This window comes from Schistocerca cancellata, chromosome 4, assembly GCF_023864275.1.
Source record: "Schistocerca cancellata isolate TAMUIC-IGC-003103 chromosome 4, iqSchCanc2.1, whole genome shotgun sequence".
In the NCBI taxonomy this organism is placed as follows: Eukaryota; Metazoa; Arthropoda; class Insecta; order Orthoptera; family Acrididae; genus Schistocerca; species Schistocerca cancellata.
The window spans coordinates 839,376,162-839,400,287 of NC_064629.1; the positions used below are offsets into that span (position 1 = coordinate 839,376,162).

The 24,126-nt window shown below is 44.6% G+C and overlaps 1 long non-coding RNA gene across 1 annotated transcript in view; it reads left to right on the plus strand.

The window, feature by feature from the left end:
* Positions 1-24,126, plus strand: part of LOC126184539 (uncharacterized) — a 277,653-nt gene that overhangs the window by 104,960 nt on the left and 148,567 nt on the right. The gene's annotated exons all lie outside the window — the stretch shown is intronic.

Below are 24,126 nucleotides of genomic sequence, written 5' to 3' on the forward strand. Positions count from 1 at the left end.
TGACCCTTAACATAGACAAATGTATTGCGAATACATAGAAAGAAGGATCCTTTATTGTATGGTAGCAGTTACTTCTGTAAAATATCTGGGAGTATGCGTGCGGAACGATATGAAGTGGAATGATCATATAAAATTAATTGTTGGTAAGGCGGGTACCAGGTTGAGATTCATTGGGAGAGTCCTTAGAAAATGTAGTCCATCAACAAAGGAAGTGGCTTACAAAACACTCGTTCGACCTATACTTGAGTACTGCGCATCAGTGTGGGATCCGTACCAGATCGGGTTGACGGAGGAGATGGAGAAGATCCAAAGAAGAGCGGCGCGTTTCGTCACAGGGTTATTTGGTAAGCGTGATAGCGTTACGGAGATGTTTAACAAACTCGAGTGGCAGACTCTGCAAGAGAGGCGCTCTGCATCGCGGTGTAGCTTGCTCGCCAGGTTTCGAGAGGGTGCGTTTCTGGATGAGGTATCGAATATATTGCTTCCCCCTACTTATACCTCCCGACGAGATCACGAATGTAAAATTAGAGAGATTAGAGCGCGCACGGATGCTTTCAGACAGTCGTTCTTCCCACGAACCATACGCGACTGGAACAGGAAAGGGAGGTAATGACAGTGGCACGTAAAGTGCCCTCCGCCACACACTGTTGGGTGGCTTGCGGAGTATAAATGTAGATGTAGATGTAGTTGTAGACGTGAGGCACGGTTCGTAATGACCGCGTGTGTCCTCCTTATTCTACTATATTCCCTTACAGGCTGTTAACTGCTGAATCATATCCTCGTTACATGTTCTTGCGTAAGGCAGAGAGTTTCTTTTACCATTTCCTACGAGATAACGAATTTACTTGTCTCTCTTTTCTTCGTTTCCTGTCACAATTTTCTTTCTGCTGAATGCGTATTTCTCACTCGGCGGATGGCGTCAGTGTGTCGAAGATCTGACCTACTTGCCACACACCGGCAAGCTTACTGATTCAGCCTCTGTCTCTTTCTTGACTTGATATTACCTGTGACAGGCCGAATGATTTTTAATAGAACTTGTAATTTCCTACCCATTACTATTCTGTGCGACTACATTGCGAACGATACTGCCGAAACGTTGTTGCTCAAGTCCGTCCCTACTTACGTCGTCGTCCTGAGGTCATGCAGTGTGTGAGTAGGTTTTCTGTCTTACACTGCATGTTTCAACTGGTCTCCCGAATTCTCGTGTCAGTAGATATCGACGGTCATTTCATTTCGAGGAGGATTGTGTCCCGGTTTTACAAAGCCTTAAAATTACCCTCGATAAGAGAGGTATCAGAAATTCGTACGTTACACGGCCTAAGACATGACAGTCTGACTTCCCTTCCGAGTTCGTGGGACTGTATTAATTAGCCATGCATTGATACCTGTCGCACTAATGCTCTTCGATGATGATCATAAACTATCAATCAAACCTTGCATATTTAAGTGAAGGTAACCCAAAGCCACTGACGCTGGTTCCGGTCCAGAACTTCCCTCGCGCACTTTCTTATCGCAACAGTATGCAGAATGTTTGTACTACTACGCGCAGATGCCAAACTGATTGTGTGGATACGGCTGTGTACTGTCTGTTTCCACACAGCCCTCCAACGTGCCCCAAAAAGGCTGCACGCTGTCCTGAGGCAGTTCTCTTGGGAAGTGTATGAGAAGCCATTATTAGGTACCGATCATCTGTTTGTATTGATGACCACTACGAGGTGGACATTTACTATTCTGTGGATAGATGGTGAACGTACGAATGACTTCGCTATGACGTGCGCAAAGTCGGTGGACTGATCCCCGTGCTGACAATTTTTTATGCCGTACTTCCACAATACCGGCACGTTTTAAGTTTGAAATGACTATTGGAGGCATGTGGACACACTGAACAAGCCGTATGCTCCCGTTCACAATTGGAGACACAGCGCACACTACTGAACTGCAGTGCGAATAAAGGTTTACATTTACCTCAGATAACAGGTGGCTGCATGCAGCGTCTGTCACTAGTCAAAAGAGTATTCAAAAAGAGGTTTCCGTCCAAGAAGAGCACAAATTCTGTAAGTCAAGAGGTTGATATCAAACTTTTATTAAATGACTCTGGCAGTAAGATAGCCCATGAAATTCCTTCGGGAGGACAATTATTGTTAGAACCATACAAATTCGCAGAAATCAGTATAGAGTAGCTTAGAAGGTAGCTCGTTTTTTGCCAGGAAACTTCTTTACAACTTATTCGGCATCAGCATTATTTCCGACTTGACATGATGATGATGATGTTTGGTTTGTGGGGCGCTCAACTGCGTGGTTATCAGCGCCCGTACAATTTCCCAACCTTTACTCAGTCAAATTTCGCCACTTTCCTGGATGATGATGAAATGATGAGGACAACACAAACACCCAGTCATCTCGAGGCAGGTGAAAATCCCTGACCCCGCCGGGAATCGAACCCGGAACCCCGTGCTCGGGAAGCGAGAACGCTACCGCGAGACCACGAGCGGCGGACTGACTTGACATGGGAGGATATGTTGGACGAGCAATCGAATGGAGTGTTCTGCGGTGACCACTGACATGAACCCGACTGAATGTCATGGGTTACGTTAAAACTTGCAGCATGTAAAGACAGTAGCACCCGAAACATAATGGATGCCTTCAAGACGCTGCTGTCAAAGGGCGGAACAGACTCGACCAGCAACCTCGCGACAAATTTGTATACAGGGGGCCAAGGAGCATCAAGTTATAAAGCATTGTGTGGAACAACACGTTGTTTAATGAAACTTCCTGGCAGATTAAAACTATGTGCCGGACCGAGACTCGAACTCGGGACCTTTGCCTTTCGCGGGCAAGTGCTCTACCACTTGCCCGCGAAAGGCAAAGGTCCCGAGTTCGAATCTCGGTCCGGCACACAGTTTTTATCTGCCAGGAAGTTTCATATCAGCGCACACTCCGCTGCAGAGCGAACATCTCATTCTGGAAACGTTGTTTAATGTTATCCGTCAGCAGTTTTGATTTCACAGAAAGGCTGCCTTTATTATGGTTACTTACAGTTTTCTTTTTTCAGTGTGAAATTTCCTTAGCGGTTTCGTAAAGTATTCTTTCCCAGCTCTCCTTGAATGAAGGTAGTGCAAAACACGTTTTGATTACTTGTTTAACCAATATTACACACAAATCGATATATTAAATCTTAATTCCTTCACAACAGTCACAGAGTTGCGTCTTTTTTCGGGCCTAGGAACTTAATCAACACTGGCGGGAAAAAATCGCAACACCAAGAAGAAGTTGTGCGACATAATCGAAAGTTGGTAGGCGTGTTTCTATATCTGTAAGATGATATACACTACTGGCCATTAAAATTGCTACACCAAGAAGAAATGCAGATGATAAACGGGTATTCATTGGACAAATATATTATACTAGAACTGACATATGATTACATTTTCACGCAATTTGGGTGCACAGATCCTGAGAAATCAGTACCTAGAACAACCACTTCTGGCCGTAGTAACGGCTTTGATACGCCTGGAAATTGAGTCAGACAGAGCTTGGATGGCGTGTACAGGTACAGCTGCCCATTCAGCTTCAACACGATACCACAATTCGTCTAGAGTAGTGACTGGCGTATTGTGACGAGCCAGTTGCTCGGCCACCATTGACCAGACGTTTTCAGTTGTTGAGAGATCTGGAGAATGTGCTGGCCACGGCAGTAGTCGAACATTTTCTGTATCCAGAAAGGCCGGTACAGCACCTGCAACATGCGGTCGCGCATTATCCTGCTGAAACGTAGGGTTTCGCAGGGATCGAATGAAGGGTGCATCTGAAATGTAACGTCCACTGTTCAAAGTGCCGTCAATGTGAACAAGAGGTGACCGAGACGTGTAACCAATGGCACCCCACACCATAACGCCGGGTGATACGCCATTTTGGCGCTGTCGAATACACGCTTTGTACGTGCATTCACGCCGGCCGGGGTGGGCGAGCGGTTGTAAGCGCTACAGACTGGAACCGCGCGACCGCTACGGTCGCAGGTTCGAATCCCCCGTCGAGCACGGGTATGTGTGATGTCCTCAGATTAGTTACGTTTAAGCAGTTCTAAGTTCTATAGGACTGATGACCTTAGAAGTCCCATAGTGCTCAGAGCCATTTGAACCTTTTTTGTGCGTTCACCGCGATGTCGCCAAACACGGATGCGACCATCATGATGCTGTAAACAGAACCTGGATTCATCTGAAAAAATGACGTTTGGCCATTCGTGCACCCAGGTTCGTCGTTGAGTACACAACTGCAGGCGCTCCTGTCTGTGATGCAGCGTCAAGGGTAACCGCAGCCATGGTCTCCGAGCTGATAGTCCATGCTGTTGCAAAAGTCGTCGAGCTGTTCGTGCTGATGGTTGTTGTCTTGCAAACGTTCCCATCTGTTGCTTTCCTCATGTCAGCACGTTGTAGGTGTCGCCCCCGGCGCCAACCTTGTGTGAATGCTCTGAAAAGCTAATCATCTGCATATCACAGCATCTTATTCCTGTCGGTTAAATTTCGCGTCTGTAGCAAGTCACCTTCGTGGTGTATCAATTTTAATGGCTAGTAGTGTATATTCATATTTCATGCCAGTCCCACAAGAGTCGTGCTACTAGCACCACCTTCGGGATGGAAATCGGTTTTGCTATAAATACACGCATTAACGGTCGTGAGCGTTAGTTACCTGTGTTATTCGACGTGGTGAGTTGATGTTAGTCAAGAATGCCTTTGAGGAAACATAGACGCCACTATCAATACCTCACCGAGTTTGAACGAGGACGTGTAATAGGGCTACGTGAAGCTAGATATTTCTTCTGTGATACTGCAGAAAGACGTGTTATGAATACTGCCACTGTACATGGTTGCTGGCAGCGGTGCTCACGAGAATGTACGGTCGCAAGAATGCGGTTCTCTGGACGGCCACGTGGCACTACCGAGAGAGAACGCCACTGTGTTCGGCGTATGGCTCCTGCGCGTCGTACTGCATCTGCAGCAGCTATTTGAGCAGCATTTGGTACCACAGTGACACAGCGAACTGTTACAAAGGACAGCTCCGAGCAGGTAGTCTTGTAACATGCATTCCACTGACCCTAAGCCACCGCCATTTACAACTTCACTGGTGTCAAGCGAGATATTTTAGGACGGCAGGCTGGAGATCGGCCGTGTTTTCTGATGAAAGATAGCTCTGCTCCGCCACTGCCAAGTCAATGGTTAGAAGGAGGCCAGTTGAGAGCCGTAACCAACCTGTCAGCATGCCAGTCACACTGGTCTTACGCCCTGAGTTATGGTCTGGTGTGCGATTTCTCACGACCGTAGGATCACTCTCGTGGTTATCCTACGCACCTGACTGCAAGTCCGTACATAAATCTTGTCATTCGACCCGTTGTGCTGCCATTAATGAACGGCGTTCCAGGAGGTGTTTTCTAAAAGGACAACGCTCGCCCACATACCAATGATGAAACCCAACATGACCGGCCGGGGTGGCCGAGCGGTTCTAGGCGCTACAGTCTGGAACCGCACGACCGCTACGGTCGCAGGTTCGAATCCTGCCTCGGGCATGGATGTGTGTGATGTCCTTAGTTTAGTTAGGTTTAAGTAGTTCTAAGTTCTAGGGGACTGATGACCTCAGACTTTAAGTCCCATAGTGCTCAGAGCCATTTGAGCCAAACCCAACACGCTCTGCGGAGTGTCGACATGTTGCCTTGGTCTGCTTCATCACCAGATATGTCTCTGATCGAGCACATGTGGGAGATCACCAGACGTCCAATCCAGTATCAGCCACGAACAGCATTAACCGTTCCTGTATTGACAAACCAATTGCAGCAGGCATGGACATCCATTTCACAAACTGACAACAGGCACCTGTACAACACAACGCATGCACGTTTCGATTCTTGCATTCTACATTCTGGAAACTACACCGGTTATTAATGTACCAGGATTTCAAATTTGCAATGGCTTATCTCGCGCTTACATTAACCTGTGATCTTCCAGTATTAATCACTTAATTATGTTAACCAGACAAATATATTCCCGAAATTTAGTTACTTTATAGTAATCACTTTTTAGTATTGTGAGTTTTTTTCCATCAGTGTATACCTATATACGTTGTGATTCAGCAGCCCATATCGAAGTCGTTTTGTGCAACCTGCAGTCTTATATGTAGCCTTCATACACCACGCGCGAGATTTTCATATTCCCTGGCTCGCTACGAGCAAACTATTACTCTTGCATAAAAATGAACAGGATTTTTTTGTAGGAAATGTACTGTAGCTAATTTTTGTACTGGATTAAGTTTTCGCTATAGGTCACAGTCTGGAGTTATTCAAGAAAAACGTAGAAAAGTGACCTTCAAACACATCTCCAGCCCCACTTACATCCTTCACCAATCAGGAATTCTAGTATATAGCTCGTAGCCTCTCGGTCTAGGACGCCCTGTCACGGTTCGCGAGACTGCCCCCGTCGGAGGTTCGAGTCCTCCCTCGGGCATGGGTGTGTGTGTTGTCCTTAGGGTACGTTAGTTTAACTTAGATTAAGTAGTGTGTAAGCCTAGGGACCGATGACCTCTGCAGTTTGGTCCCATAGAAACATGCCACCACACACAGCTCGTGGCACTCGCTCCTACCACTGTACAAAGATTTATGATTATACGAACTGTTCCAGATATTCTACCGTTTTTGGTTTGTACTGACTGGGTTTTTGTGAACATTATTAATTTAAACTTATCCGTGAGGGTAATGAAAAACAACGACTTTCGTAAACGTTACATTAAAAGTAATTACGTGGACAATTCGATCCAAACGTATCCTTCACAAGTACAGCAGTCACAAGGCTTGATGATTACAACGATGTAACTGCTTATTCTGTTCTCTCAAAATCTGAAAATATTTATGAAAAATTTACAAAAACGTGGCGTTGTAAGACCAGTCAGTGAAGACGAATGTAGGGAATAATTCATGCGGTCGCACATTTTCGTACAGTGGTAGGAGAAAGTGAAATGAACAACATACTAGAATTCCTGACTGGTGGGAGCAGAGTGTGGTAGTGGAGGTGCATTTGAAGATTACGTCTGTAAGTTGTTTTTCATTAACTCGAACAGTACTGCATTCCTACAAAAAGGTCCCATTCATTTTTTCTCTGGGATTAATAGTGCGCGCGTAGCGAGCGAGAGAATATGAAAAGCCCGCGTGCGTTTTGGAAGAGCAGACATATCGTTGCGGATTACATAAAACCACTTCGGTAGGGGCAGGTGAATTACTCTGTACACCGAGTGAATCACCGAAAACTTGCACCGCAAATATTGCAGGAATGGAAAGTGCTGCTGATGTCCGGTTTTCACAGACTGGATTGATAGTCAGATACCCGAATTGTTAACCAATTAACAGACTGAAGTAATACACTACTGGCCATTAAAATTGCTACACCTCGAAGAAGACGTGCTACAGACGCGAAATTTAACCGACAGGAAGGGGATGCTGTGATATGCAAATCATTAGCTTTTCAGAGCATTCACACAAGGTTGGCGGCGGCACCTACAACTTTCTGACTTGAGGAAAGTTTCCAACCGATATCTCATACACAAACAGCAGTTGACCGGCATTGCCAGGTGAAACGTTGTTGTGATGCCTCGTGTAAGGAGGAGAAATGCGTACCATCACTTTGATAAAGGTCGGATTGTAGCCTATCGCGATTGCGGTTTATCGTATCGCGACATTGCTGCTCGCACTGGTCGAGATCCGTTAGCAGAATATGGAATCGGTGGGTTCAGGAAGGTAATACGGAACGCCGTGCTGGATCCCAACGGCCTCATATCACTAGCAGTCGAGATGACAGGCATCTTATCCGCATGACTGTAACGGTTCGTGCAGCCACGTCCCGATCCCTGAGTAAACAGATGGGGACGTTTGCAAGACAACAACCATCTGCACGAACAGTTCGACGACGTTTGCAGCAGCATGGACTATCAGGTCGGAGACCATGGCTGCGGTTACCCTTGACACTGCATGACAGACAGGAGCGCCTGCGATGGTGTACTCAACGGCCAACCTGGGTGCACGAATGGCAAAACGCCATATTTTCGGATGAATCCAGGTTCTATTTACAGCATCATGATGGTCACATATGTGTGTGGGGACATCGCGGTGAACGCACATTGGAAGCGTGTATTCGTCATCGCCATACTGGCGTATTACCCGGCGTGATGGTAAGGTTACACGTGTCGGTCACCTCTTGTTCGCATTTACGGCACATTGAACAGTGGACGTTATATTTCAGATGTGTTACGACCCGTTTCTCTACCCTTCATTCGATCCCTGCGAATCCCTACATTTCAGCAGGATAATGCACGACCGCATGTTGCAGGTCCTGTACGGGCCTTTCTGGATACAGAAAATGTTCGACTGCTGCCCTGGCCAGAACATTCTCAGATCTCTCACCTATTGAAAACGTCTGGTAAACGGTGGCCGAGCAACTGGCTCGTCACAATACGCCAGTCACTACTCTAGATGAACTGTGGTATCGTGTTGAAGCTTCCAGGGCAGCTGTACCTGTACACACCATCCAAACTCTGTTTGACTCAATGCCCAGGCGTATCAAGGCCGTTATTACGGCCAGAGGTGGTTTTTCTGGGTACTGATTACTTAGGATCTATGCACCCAAATTGTGTGAAAATGTAATCACATGTCAGTTCTAGTATAATATATTTGTCCAATGAATAACCATTTATCATCTGCATTTCTTCTTGATGTAGCAATTTTAATCGCCAGTAGTGTACTTAGAAAGTATATTTTTTGAGCAAACATATACTTTTAAATAGAACAAAGCCTATTGACATTAACAAACTAAAAGTAGGGTAAATTAGAATGACAGTGGTGTTTGATGTAAGGTTTGTAGTGCGAGTCGTTTACAAGTATCGTATTTTGAAATGTTCCCACACCGACACTTGCACAAAGAGCAACACAAGTGTATGCACTAACGACATGGATACTGCCCAGTAAATAGAAAACTGACCATCAGAGGTTGTGCGATATTGCAGTGCCTGTGTTATTCTGATTATGATCCAAAGTTCCTTTGGACAGGCATGCATGTCTAAAGGCTCTGCGGCGACCACAGCCGTGACGAAACACATCGAATGAATTCGCAATTGCGAATAAGGACTACATTGAGCTGTAGAATGGACTGACTGCAATGAAAATTTGTGCCCGACCGGAATTGAAGTGATATCAGGTGTTCCCCAGGGAAGCGGCCTGGGACCTCTGCTGTTCCTGATCTACATAAATGACCTGCGTGACAATCTGAGCAGTTCTCTTAGGTTGTTCGCAGATGATGCTGTAATTTACCGTCTAGTAATGTCATCCGAAGACCAGTATCAGTTGCAAAGCGATTTAGAAAAGATTGCTGTATGGTGTGGCAGGTGGCAGTTGACGCTAAATAACGAAAAGTGTGAGGTGATCCACATGAGTTCCAAAAGAAATCCGTTGGAATTCGATTACTCGATAAATAGTACAATTCTCAAGGCTGTCAATTCAACTAAGTACCTGGGTGTTAAAATTACGAACAACTTCAGTTTGAAAGACCACATAGATAATATTGTGGGGAAGGCGAGCCAAAGGTTGCGTTTCATTGGCAGGACACTTGGAAGATGCAACAAGTCCACTAAAGAGACAGCTTACACTACACTCGTTCGTCCTCTGCTAGAATATTGCTGCGCGGTGTGGGATCCTTACCTGGTGGGATTGACGGAGGACATCGAAAGGGTGCAAAAAAGGGCAGCTCGTTTTGTATTATCACGTAATAGGGGAGAGAGTGTGGCAGATATGATACGCGAATTGGGTTGGAAGTCATTAAAGCAAAGACGTCTTTCGTCGCGGCGAGATCTATTTACGAAATTTCAGTCACCAACTTTCTCTTCCGAATGCGAAAATATTTTGTTGAGCCCAACCTAAATAGGTAGGAATGATCATCAAAATAAAATAAGAGAAATCAGATCTCGAACAGAAAGGTCTAGGTGTTCGTTTTTCCCGCGCGCTGTTCGGGAGTGGAATGGTAGAGAGATAGTATGATTGTGGTTTGATGAACCCTCTGCCAAGCACTTAAATGTGAATTGCAGAGTAATCACGTAGATGTAGATGTAGATGTAGAACACGAACCCGGATTTCCCGCTTATCGCGAGCGCTCTCCTTACCATTATTTTTTTCTGCGTTTTGTTCGATATTGTTCGTTGTATTTGGTGGTAGCGGACGTCACATGACACCCATTGAAGTAGGTTGTTGATCCTTTCACGAGGCAGCCAGCTCTCTGACCGAACACGCTGAGCTACTTGACCGGCTCCATTTCGCTATCTGTGCACGACTAACGGCTAGACTCAAACTTCCACATGTCGTCAACCATGCGTCTACTATCTGAACTCGTACATCTACATCCACATCTACATGGATACTCTGCAAATCACATTAGCTGCCTGGCAGAGGGTTCATCGAACCACCTTCACAATTCTCTATTATTCCAATCTCGTATAGCGCATGGAAAGAATGAACACCTGTATCTTTCCGTACGAGCTCAGATTTCCCTTATTTTATCGTGGTGATCGTTCCTCCCTATGTAGGTCGGTGTCAACAAAATAATTTCGCATTCGGAGGAGAAAGTTGGTGATTGGAATTTCGTGAGAAGATTCCGTCGCAATGAAAAACGCCTTTCTTTTGATGTCCAGCCCAAATCCTGTATCATTTCTGTGACACTTTCTCCCATATTTCACGATAATACAAAACGTGTTGCCCTTCTTTGAACTTTTTCGATTTACTCCGTCAGTCCTATCTGGTAAGTATCCCACATCGCGCAGCAGTATTCTAAAAGAGGACGGACAAGCGTAATGTAGGCAGTCCCCTTAGTAGGTCTGTTACATTTTCTAAGTGTCCTGCCAATAGAACGCAGTCTCTGGTTAACCTTCCCCACAACATTTTCTGTGTGTTCCTTCCGATTTAAGTTGTTCGTAATTGTAATACCTAGGTATTTAGTTGAATTTACGGCTTTTAGATTAGACTGATTCATCGTGTAACCGAAGTTTAACGAGTTCCTTTCAGCACTCATGTGGATGGCCTCACACGTTTCGTGATTTAGGGTCAATTGCCACTTTTCGCACCGTTCAGATATCTTTTCTAAATCGTTTTTCAGTTTGTTTTGATCTTTTGATGACTTTATTAGTGGATAAACGACAGCGTTATCTGCAAAGAACCGAAGACGGCTGCTCAGATTGTCTCCCAATCTTTTATATAGATAAGGAACAGCAAAGGTCCTCTAACACTACGCTGAGGAACGCTAGAAATCTTTTCTGTTTTACTCGATGACTTTCCGTCGATTACTGCGAACTGTGACCTCTCTGACAGGAAATCACACAACAGAGACGATATTCCACAAGCACGCAATTTCACTACGAGCAGCTTGTGTGGTACCGTGTGGAAAGCCTTCCGGAAATCCAGAAATACGGAATCGATCTGAAATCCCTTGTCAATAGCACTCAACACTTTATGTGAATAAAGAGCTAGTTGTGTTTAACAAGAACGATGTTTTCTAAACCCATGTTTACTGTGTATCAATAGACCGTTTTCTTCGAGGTAATTCATAATGTTCGAACACAATATATGTTCCAAAATCCTGCTGCATATCGACGTTAACGATATGGGCCTGTAATTTAGTGAATTACTCCTACTGCCTTTCTTAAATATTGGTGTGACCTGTGCAACTTTCCAGTATTTGGGTACGGATCTTTCGTCGGGCGAACGGTTGTATATAATTGTTAAGTATGGAGCTAATGAATCAGCATACTTTGAAAGCAACCTAATTAGTATACAGTCTGGAACAGAGGACTTGCTTTTATTAAGTGATTTAAGTTGCGTCACTACTCCGAGGATATTTACTTCTTCGTTACTCACGTTGACAGTTGTTCTCGATTCGAATTCTGGAATCCTTTATGTATATTCCCGTACAGGTCAGGCGTTGTAATTGAAAGTGGCTTGCCCGGTATCGGCAGGTACATACGATATTGCAGTACCACTGTTGCTCTGATTATGATGCAAAGTTCCTTTGGACATGCATGCCGGTCCGGCACAAATTTTCACTGTCGTCATTCAATTCTACAGCTGTTGGTAGTCCTCATTCGCAATTGCGAAATCATTTGATCGCAGGTTGTGTTCAAAATGCCCACTACAGTGGAAATACACGCTTCCAATCTGGTACGGAACGACAGCTGCACACCTAATAGCATTTCAACGGAGATGTACAAGCAGGCTGCAATATTACGTTGGTGCATATTATCGGGTGTAGTTGGTATGTCCTTGCAGACAGCGTCTTTCAGCTTCTCCCACGGGAAAACGTCTACTGGTGCCAAATCCGAGAAACGGACCGGACAAGGTACGGGTCCTCTGCGTCCATTCCAGCGACCTGGAAACAACTCGTGAAGACATAGTGTAGCACTTCATGCCTATGAGCTGGACAGCCGTTATGTTGGTACCACAGGTTTTTCCTAGACTGCAGAGGAACGTCTTCTAGCATCCGTGGAAGATGTTCTGTTAGGAGGCTGCGATACTTGCGGGTTGTTCAGTGTTTTGTCTGTGAAACACGGGCCTATGAGCTGATGGTTCACTATCCCACACCACACATTTTCATTTCATGGACGCTGACGTTCCACCTGAGGAAGCCAACGGAGATTGCCAACAGATCAATAGCGCATTTTTTGGTAGTTTACCTGGTCATGACTGGTAAATATGAATTCATCGGTAAACATGTTAATAATAAATCCGGAGTATCCTGTCTTAATGCCCATGTACAGAAGTTAACACTATTCTAATAATCATTTCCACGCAGCTCTTGATGGAGAAGGATGTGCTAGGGATGCAGAATGCGTAGGACACATGCCTGACTCTGCCACTTTCTCGTGCTATTGCGCGGGAGCTAACGTGCTGATCAACTGCAGCAGCAGGAACAACATTAATTTCTCTCTCGTCTGTCGATACTTGTTTTCTTCTGTTACGTTGTCCAGATATTGAACTATTACTTTCACCTAACTAGTTGAAGGGGTTAATAAATAATTGCCGATTGGATGACGTCTGTTGGAATATTTTGCTGCATACACCGTACCAGGAAGAACTAAATTACTCCTACACTCTCCATACACCAGGAGCATTTCTGCTTTTTCTGCATTGATAAATCCCATTGTCCTTTCACGACGTACTGTTTGGACTCTCACACACTAACACACTAGCAAGCAGCAGTACACTCAGGGAACACACAAGTACACTGTAAGCAAACGTAACAACATCGTACCTAGCAACTGCGCAGGTTGAATGGTACAAGCAAGTGTCGGCGTGGGAACTTTTAAAAATACGACATCTCGTAAAAGACTCGCACTAGAAACTCTTAAGAGCCACCACTGACATTCTAATTTAACCTGCTTTTAGTTCGTTAAAGTCAATAGGCAATGTTCCATTTAAAACTGTATGCTTGGGGAAGAAATACATTTCCCAGGTTTTATTATAATCTGTTGACTGTCTAACAGTACGAGGCACTGAATACCAAACGGCACATAAATAACACTTTCAGTTTCCGCAATATTTGCGATGTAAGTGTTAGGTGATTCACCCTGTACAGAAACAGATTAAGCTCCCAGACCCTAAAAAAGACTCTACTATGTGATTGTGGTGAAGGAATTAAGATTTAATATTGATATTTGCGTGAAATATTATTTAAACTAAAGTAATTAAAATGTTTTTCACCACCTTCATTCAAGGAGAGCAGAGAATGAAATAATAAACTTCACGAAACCAATAAAAAATATTTCACACTGAAAAAAGAAAACTGAAAGTAACCAAAATGAAAGCAGTGCAAATCTTCACCCAGCCTACCTGTAAAATCAAAACCTGTGGCGGATAACACTAGACAACGTGTTATTCCACCCTACGCGTTATAGCTTGATGCTCCTTGGCAACCTGTCCATAAATTTATCGCGAGGTTGTTGGTCAAGTCTCTTCCACCCTTTGACAGCACACCCCTGAAGGCTACCAGTATGTTTCGGGTGGTACTGTCTTTACATGCTGCAAGTTTTAACGTAACCCATCACATTCAGTCGGGTTCGTGTCAGTAGGCACCGCAGCAGAACACTACATTCGATTGCACGTTCAACGTATCGTGTCCATGTGAAGTCGGAAGTAATGAGCGTTTGGCGTCATTGGCCGGGAGGCCCCTTACGGGGCAGGTCCGGCCGCCTTGGTGCAGGTCTTATTACATTCGACGCCACACTGGGCGACCTGCGCGAGATGAAATGATGATGAAGACAACACAACATCCAGTCTCTGAGAGGAGAAAATCCCCGACCCAGCCGGGAATCGAACCTGCAGGACGGCAGTCCGTCACGCTGACCACTCAGCTATCGGGGTGGACGTCGGAAGTAATGCTGATGCCGGATAACTTGTAAAGAAGTTTCCTAGCGTTAAGGCGAGATATCCTCTATGCTATTAAATACTGACTTCCGTAAATTTATACTGGATGGTTATCTTAACTGGAGACATTGAAATATTTCGAGTACCACACATTGGATCAAAAAACGTAATTCCTATTTGTTTGTCTCGGAGGGGGACATCAAACGATACCACATTCGACTACCCACCTCACCCCATGCGCGGTTGGCGGGCTGCAACTTTGAAATCTTCAATAGAAACCCCCGTCTTTTATTGCACATTATTATTCTATGGCAAAATATACTTAACGTTTTAGCTGAAGCATTTTCTTCGTTGCGCCACAGATGACTCAGTAATCGGTAGAATAGAAATGGGTCCATAATCGTAATTTATAAAATACTACTGAATGGCTCTTGAACATTCAATGGCATGTGAAACCCCTACTCCATGCTGCGAGGTAGGACAGGCCAATATTTCGCAACTTCTAATTGGAAACTACATGCAACGTTGTATTCCGCCGATATATCGAACAGGGGACTACTCGACACGCCACAGTGGACGTGTACCGAACTACGACGTATCATAATATTCAGTACACTGCGATCGGATCTCACATATCATGCAGACGCAGATCGGATAGCGGCTCTAACACTTTGGGTCCTGAGCCATTACACGCGGGTGTCTACCATAAAGACTGGCTGATTTTAACGTATTTTAAACTGCTACAACTCATGAAAGGTTTCAGTTATAGCAATAAAATTACTCTTGTTGAAAAACCTAGACTTTATTGTTTAAAACCATATATAATATCTTTCTCTTGAATTAATACATACTTTTGACAAGCGTTATTATTATAACATTGTTTTTGAAAGAAGGAAAAATTGGTCAAAGTTATATTCACTGTATTTTCTAGAAGGAAATTTTTTTTATTTTACACAAAAATTGTAATTATGATGGATACAGTATGTCTTATCCACAGTAACCTCCTGTAACTATTTTAGGATGCAATTTTGCTCTTTGTGTGGTAAATTTTGAAGCACGGCATTTTGTACAATGCCACTTTACATTCACTGCACTGGTAGCTTGTGTCTTTTCGCCACACTTCGCCAGAAACTTCCTTATTTCCATAAGTGTAACTCCTTTCCACTTTGATAATGAGCAGGTGGGTGAAAGGGAATTTGTGCTTCGCAATTTCCTGATGCATTGTTGAGCATACAGATTAGCTTGTTCCTTTATGTGTTTCATCATACTGTCTGTCAGAAAATATGAAAAAAATTCTAAAGGTGCACTGTTCTGGTCTAAACTGACAACATTGCATATTCCAAATTGTCCTGAGAATAGATCGATATCTGGTGCACGATCAGTAGTCGTCCAACCTTCCTCAGAATCGGTGCGGCGCGCACATTTCGCCTTCCCCTTTGCCGTTAGTCTCACTCGTTCTTCAGGCACAATATCGACGGGATTACTTGCTGTCGAAGTGATTGGACACCTGCTCTCCTCTTCTGATTCACATCAGAAGAGTAATATTTGCAAATAAAATCAGAATTACTTACTGAGAGTTTTTTCAGTGAAAATCTGAGCAAAAATTATAGATGTTTTGTTGTCAGAATTCTTTACCTGAACTGCCAGAAACTTCTTCTTGAACATAGTCCACATCATCATCAGAGTCATCCACAATATCTTCCTCTGACAAATCAACGTCAATTTCTTCTAAATCACGATATAACTCGCGAGCAATTTCTTCGTCTGTCAAGCCACGCTTCGCCATGTCGACGCTACTGAGACCGCGCGGGAAAAAATCGCTGCTCACAAAAGCCGACAAATAAAAAGGCAAGCACACCCTTCCACAGCATGCCCGCACTATCTAGTGACCAATACTCGAACTACAGTCCATGCAGCTCCTCCCAGACAAGCGGGAGCCGTAAGAACACACAAAGGAAGGAAGGGGAAGAACGAGAACACGCGCCCGTAAAATTACGGGAGCCGGTCTTTCGAGCAGGTCGCGCACGCCCGTATTTTTACGGGCGTCGGCGCCTAAGTGCTAAACATTGCAGCTCTTGTGCAGTGTTTATTGCCCGCACACCTACCTATCATTTGGAGAGCAGGCGAGCAAGTGGACGATGGATGGTGCGACCACAGAAGAAGAAATTGAAATGAGCCTGATTTAAGGAGAATTAAGGACAAATGTTGAGGCTGTTGTTGCTTTGTATGCTAAGCGTTTTCCAGAGAAAGCTCGCTCTTGTTTGTTCTTTTATAAGATTGTGAACTCCTTTATGTTTGATGGTGACGTACAGACTGGCACAACGAAACGAAGCAAACGTGTTACAGGACAAGCTAGTGATATAGTTGTTCTACGGGCAGTGCAGCATAACCGCCCGGCAATTACACCACGCGCCGGCCGCGGTGGCCGTGCGGTTCTAGGCGCTGCAGTCCGGAACCGCGGGACTACTACGGTCGCAGGTTCGAATCCTGCCTCGGGCATGGATGTGTGTGATGTCCTTAGGTTAGTTAGGTTTAAGTAGTTCTAAGTTCTAGGGGACTGATGACCTAAGATGTTAAGTCCCATAGTGCTCAGAGCCATTTTTTGAAATTCACCACGCTTCCGGTATGTCCGTAGGTAGTATAGTCACAATACTGCATTGCTTTAAGTATCATCCATACCAAGTGTCACTATATTATGGACTTCATGGCACCGATTTCCAACAGGGTAGTGTTTTGTGAATGGACACGTAAACAAATGCAAAAGACTCCCACGTACTTTGCCGAGGTACTGTTTTGTGATGAGTCTATATTCACAAACCATAGCATTAACCGGCGTAATATGTATTACTGGAGTGTCCTCACTGGTTACTGCAAGCTGACTATCAACGTCCTCGGTCGGTTAATATGTAGTGTGGCATCATGGGGAAGAAACTCAGTGGTCCATATTTTATCGAAGGTACGTTGAACAGACGCCCTGGACGTACAACATATGTGGTTTCAGCATGACGGTTGCCCAGCGCATTAAGCAATTGAGGTACGGAAGGCATTATTAACAGGCCCGCTAGGTCGCAAGATTTGACGTCGCCGAATTTCTTTTTGTGGGGATATTTAAAGATAACGTGTACCAGCAAGTGTCATCAGGCCGTGAAGACACGGTCTACCGCATCAGAAACACCTGTGCTGAAATTCCCACAGATGTGCTTCCGTGCCGTGTACGGTCACATGAAAAGCGGATCACTAAGTGTATTGAAGTTGGCGGTACTACGTTTGAACACTTACTGTAATTGGAAAAGTAGAGCAGCGTTCGCCTCGAGCCACGGCCACAGTATCGGGTCGAGCAGTCCATTGTTCGATATCTTGGAGTAATACAACCTTGCGCATAGGGTTTCCAATTAGAAGTCACGAAATACTGGCCTGTCCTACCCTCGCAGCAACTTTTTTTGATCCGATGTGTAGTTTTCGATATATTCCAGTGTCTTCAGTTTAAATGAACAACCTATTTCATCGTAACAATAATTTTCCTCCTGAAGTAATTGTACAGGCAGTCTTACTGCCAGATTCATTTAATAAACTATTCAAAAACATCTGGTATCAACCTCACGACTTTTATAATTTGTGCTCTTTTTAGTCGGAAACCTCTTTTTGAATATTCTTTTGCCTAGTGAAAGCTGCTACGCACAGTTACCTGTGAATTGGAGGTACGTGTAAACCTGCATTTGCATTGCAGTTCAGTAGAGCACGCAGGGTCTCCAATCGTGAACGGGAGAATGCTGCTTGTTCAGTGTGTCCACATGTCTCCGAGAGTCATTTAGAGATTAAAATGATCCGTCATTGAGGTTATACGACACGAAAAATCGTCAGTATGGGAATCAGCCCACCGAATTTGCGTACGTCATAGCGAAGTCATCCTAGCATTCACCGTCTGTCGTGGTACACAGAATACCCGTATTAAATATCCGCCTGGTACTGGTCGACTGTGGTAATCAATACAAACTGATGACCGGTACAAAAAAAAAAAAAAATGGTTCAAAAGGGCTCTGAGCACACTGGGACTTAACATCTGAGGTCATCAGTCCCCAAGAACTTAGAACTACTTAAACATTACACACATCCATGTCCGAGGCAGGATTCGAACCTGCGACCGTAGAGGTAGCGCTGTTCCAGACTGAAGCGCCTAGTACCGTTCGGCCACACCGGCAGGCTGACCAGGTATAAGTGCATGTGTCGGGAATATAGTTCCACAAATTCAGAAGGGAGGTGAGTCTGTCATGTTTTAGGCCGCGTAATATACGAATTTCTGACACTTCTCTTGTCGAGGGTAATTTTAAGGCTGTGTATCACCCGGACAGAATCGTCCTTCGTATGAAATGACCGGCGGTATCTGCTGACACGAGAATACTTGGGACCAGTTCAAACTTGCAGTACATAGACAAGAATCCTACTCAATCACTGTATGACCACAGGACGGCCACCTTCGTAAGGAGATACAGACTTGAGCAGCAACATTTCGAAAGTATCGTTAGCAATGTAATGACACAGAATAGTAAGAGATAAGAAATTAGAAATTTCTATCAAAACTCATTCGCATTGTCACAGGTTATTATCAAGTTAATCCACAGACAGAGGATGAAGCAGAAAGCACACCGTTATATCGCAAGCAAGTCAGTCCTTCTACACATTATAACCGGCTCCACCGAGTGAGAAATACCCATTCTGCAGAAAGAAGACTGTGACAGAAAACCAAGGGAAAAGAGACAAGCATATTCGCTATCTCGTAGGACATGGTACAAGAAACTTTATGCTTAACACAAGAAAATGTAGCGAGAACATGATTCAGTAGTTAACAGCCTGTAAGTGAATATAGTAGAATAAAGAGGGCACATGTGGTCATTACGAACCGAGCCTCACGTCACTGGCTCGCACTAGTTCCCTTTAAATATTCCGCTTTTACGGCTCTCGTCAAATGAACATTGCGATCGTTGATATTCACAGTAATAACATTGGATTCTACGATTACAATATTGTAGTGAATGTATGTCCTCGACGTTCCATCACAGTCTATGAACTAGCCAAAAATATACTCGAGACGATGGTCTTCACTTGGTGGACTTCATTCTGATCGCCGCCTACCATCTGCTCATAGAGATACTGACTGTCTTCCGACAATACTACATCGCAGAGTGCTGCCAGCACTGAAATTTTATGCGAAAGCCAGCAATAGGACCTCTTGGGTTCCACGTTCCAGTTCAAAATGGTTCAAATGGCTCTAAGCACTATGGGACTTAATATCTGAGGTCATCAGTCCCCTATACTTAGAACTACTTAAACCTAATTAACCTGAGGACGTCACACATACCAATGCCCGAGGCAGGATTCGAACCCGCAACCGTAGCAGGCGCGCGGTTCCGGACTGAAGCGCCTGGAACCGCTCGGTCACAGCGGCCGGCGTTCCTGTTCAGCACCCAACCCAAGTGCCTTCACATGCTGAAATCTACCAGGCTGGTAGGGAGAAGATCAAACGACCACGCAGCTACCGACATATACATCGCTCATGGGTTATCAAGGGTCATCGTAGAATTTGAGGTGGGAAAAAGGACACATCAGCACAGGACCAAACTTTTGCGCCGGGCATGGCCGCCACCTGTCATCCGGCAACCCGCCACATTGCCGACGTCGCTAACGCCACTGTCTGGACATGCAGACACTGGACTGACTAAACACACCTCAGCTGAAGGATGGTTCAGCCAATGCTGGTGTGGTAGAGCAACGTATTGTAAACTCTGTGAATCAATGATTAAACTTCAATAATGTTTTAGTGTCGTCGAAGACGCTTCACAGGTTTCGAGCAGCCATCCTCACCTCACACAGGGGTGTCTCCGTCCAGTCCCCTGCAAATCCAGAGAACTTGGCATCGAAATTTCTTGACTCTCTAATCTAGAACGCGGAAACATGAATTTACGGCGTTCACACATGGCAGTAGTTACTCCTGCGATCTGTGAAAGCCGTAAACCGCGGTAAGGCCAAAAGCCATTTCTTTCTTTCTTTAGTTGTGGTTTAGGTGTACTGATTGGAGTGCTATGTGCAAAGGATCTTTTGTGAAACCTAAGGAATTTGTTGATTGCTCATAAGTTAGAGGGAATTGTGAAGAAACACATATGTTATCAATGAGGTGAACTAAACGTAAATGTCCGCAGCTCGTGGTCGTGCGGTAGCGTTCTCGCTTTCCACGCCCGGGTTCGATTCCCGGCGCGGTCAGGGATTTTCTCTGCATCGTGATGACTGGGTGTTGCGTGATGTCCTTAGGTTGGTTAGGTTTAAGTAGTTCTAAGTTCTAGGGGACTGATGACCATTGATGTTAAGTCCCATAGTGCTCAGAGCCATTTGAACCATTTAAATGTAATTTAGCGGGTCACATCCTTTTCGTTTTTACATAGGACTAATGGTTTGCGCGTAGCGAATGTGTGAATATCAATATCTCGTGTGTGATTTTTGAAGAAATATAATATTGAGAGTTGCATATAACGGCACTGTTAGTGGCAGCTGAATCATCTTGCGTTCTCTGCACGTCACAGTACAGTGAATGTTTTACATGTCCTAATCTCTCGTACCTCACTCTCACGATCCCTTGACTGGATATGGAATGGTGGTAGTGTGATGATCAGACAACCTTTTTCGAACACTGGAGCAGATATGTTCTGGGCATTCGAACCGAAAGTGTCTCACCGATGACGTCACGCATGAGTCTTGGGGTTTCCCAAATCTCCACTCCTCCCTCCTCTGACAAGGGCCAAACACCCTATGAATAAAATGTCGGGAAGTTCAAATTATGGCAGAAAATTAAAAAAAATAGCCCAATTGCGCCAGTGCGTTTCCTATTGAAGCAGGGGTGTTGTCCTAAACATAAAAAGGCGGGAAATCCAAGCTGACACATTGTCATTCCCGAAATCTGAGATTTGGAGTATGAGCGCAATCCAAACTATGACATCAGCATCCAAGAACACAACACGCAATGGGCGTCAGGTGACGTCTCCCACGAACAATTGCAACGAACTATAACGAACAAAATGAGATTACAAAAAAATGGTCAGCGTTGTGTTGTCTTCATCATCATATCATCCCCATCCGGTGCGCATGTCGCCCAATGTGGCATCGAATGGAATAAGGCTGTACCAAGGAGGCCGGACCTGCCCCGTAAGGGGCCTCCCGACCAATGACGCCAAACGCTCAGTTTTTTGTTCCAAATAACCATACATTGCCAATAAAGTCTTAACTAACACCGACTCTGGCGGACAACGCGTCTGTCCTATGAGACTTCCCATCCAATTCTGATCTTACCGCCGAACCACTTCGCCCGCCATCCATGTTAGGCGCGATCCGAAGATCCGTTTAGCAATTGTTTATTATTCTGCTGGTTATTAATACTTGTGAAATAATGGAATGATATTACGCTGTTGAGAGATGCTTTAATTTGAAATTCAAGGAAATACGCTGTTTAGTTTTTCTAATATTAGTAATGATATGGCCCTGTTTGCTGAAACAATGGAAGATGCACTGGAGCAAATCCTTGAACTAAAGAAACAAGCAGCTAAAATACGTTTCCACATCTCCTTTGAAAAGACTAAGATATTGATAACGTCAAGCACTCATGTAAATACCTCAAAGTTCAAGAACACAAGATTGAAATAGTAAAAGAATTCAAATATCTCGGAGAACGGATTAGTTGGAGAAAACAAAGCAATGAACTCCAGAAAAAATAAACTTGAATTGGCCTTCCAACTAACAAAAAATACATACAACAAAAAATCCCTTTCATGGGGGTCCAAAATTACACATTACAAGACAGTGATTAAGCCAGAAGCACTAAACATAAATTTCAAAGGCCAAATGGAGAAACTTAAGCTAAAGGAAAGAAAAATTTTAAGAAAAATCATAGGGCCAAAATTTCAAGACAATAAGATTATATACATCAAAAACGAAACTCTCTACAAGAAAATTGAAACACTTTCAGATACTATGCGAAAAAGGAGAATAAATTTTCATGGTCATCTTCTCAGAATGAATTCCAACAGATTAACTAAACAAATCTTTGACTTTTTCCGTAACCGCAAAGCGAAACCCAACTGGTTTAAAGAAACTGAGAAAGACATAGTAGAATTAAAGATTTTAGAAACTTCTCTTCTTGATCGAATAGCTAAATTAATTACTAAAGATGAAAACGTAAGGTTCCAAGACAAATCTACACAAAAGCCCAAACCCTTCATCTCGGAAGAAGAGAAGAAAAGAAGATCAGAAACAACGAAGAAATACCGGGCCCTAAGAAAAGAACAACGCACAAAGAAATGATTGATCCAGCGTACCCCAAAGAGAGTGAAACGAAAGAAGAAAAATGGAAGATTAGCATTTTGGCGCACAACTTCCGAACGCAGCAGCCAATCGTGGAGAAGGACCACAATTTAGGTGGTCTTTCTCACGATACCTGTACCGAAAAAAACACCTTTCATCGGTGCCTCACACCACATTACGTCATCTTGCCGCTGGCGCCTTCTCAACTGCTGCAAAAAGAGATTCTTGTAACTGACTACGACGGCTGTAAAGTCAGAAATACTAAAATTTCTCCACTTGCGTCTCTAGCGGTATTTAAACAAACAGTGGTGAGGGAACGCGAAGGCTTTCCACCAACTCACCGACGGCGCCACCCGCCACCCCCTCCCGCCCACACTTCCGGTGCCAGCGCCCGCGAGCGCCCACGCCGCCCGCTGTCCGCGCCGCTCTGCAACGTGAGGGGAACGCGACAGCCGCCCCATAAGCGCCGCTGCCACCGCCGGGGAACAGCCCTCATTTATTCCCTTGAGTTTAAGTCTAAGTCTTTATTTAAACAAATGCCTTGCCAGGAAGAGCTCCCTATTCCGCGATTGCAAAGTTCACCATAACCAGGCCGGTCGAGAAGTCCGTCAGCATCCCGTCCGCCGTTTCACCGCTAGTACACTACTGGCCATTTAAATTGCTACACCAAGAAGAAATGCAGATGAAAAAAGGGGTATTCATTGGACAAATATATTATACTAGAACTCACATGTCATTACATTTTCACGCAATTTGGGTGCATAGATACTGAGAAATCAGTACCCAGAACAACCACAGCAGGCCGTAATAACGGTCTTGATACGCCTGGGCATTGAGTCAAACCGAGCTTGGATGGCCAATGCAGCTTCAACGCGATACCACTGTTCATCAAGAGTAGTGACTGGCGTATTGTGGCGAGCCAGTTGCTCGGCCACCATAGACCAGACGTTTTCAATTGGTGAGAGATCTGGAGAATGTGCTAGCTAGGGCAGCAATCGAACGTTTTCTGTATCCAGAAAGGCCCGTAGAGGACCTGCAACATGCGGTCGTGCATTATCCTGCTGAAATGTAGGGTTTCGCAAGGTTAGAATGAAGGGTAGAGCCACGGGCCGAACACATCTGAGATGTAACGTCCACTGTTCAAAGTGCCGTCAGTGCGAACAAGAGGTGACCGAGACGTGTAACCAATGGCACCCCATACCATCACTCCGGGTGATACGCCAGTATGGCGATGACGAATACACGCTTCCAATGTGCGTTCACCGCGATGTCGCCAAACGCAGATGCGACCATCATGATGCTGTAAACAGAACCTGGATTCATCCGAAAAAATGACGTTTTGCCATTCGTCC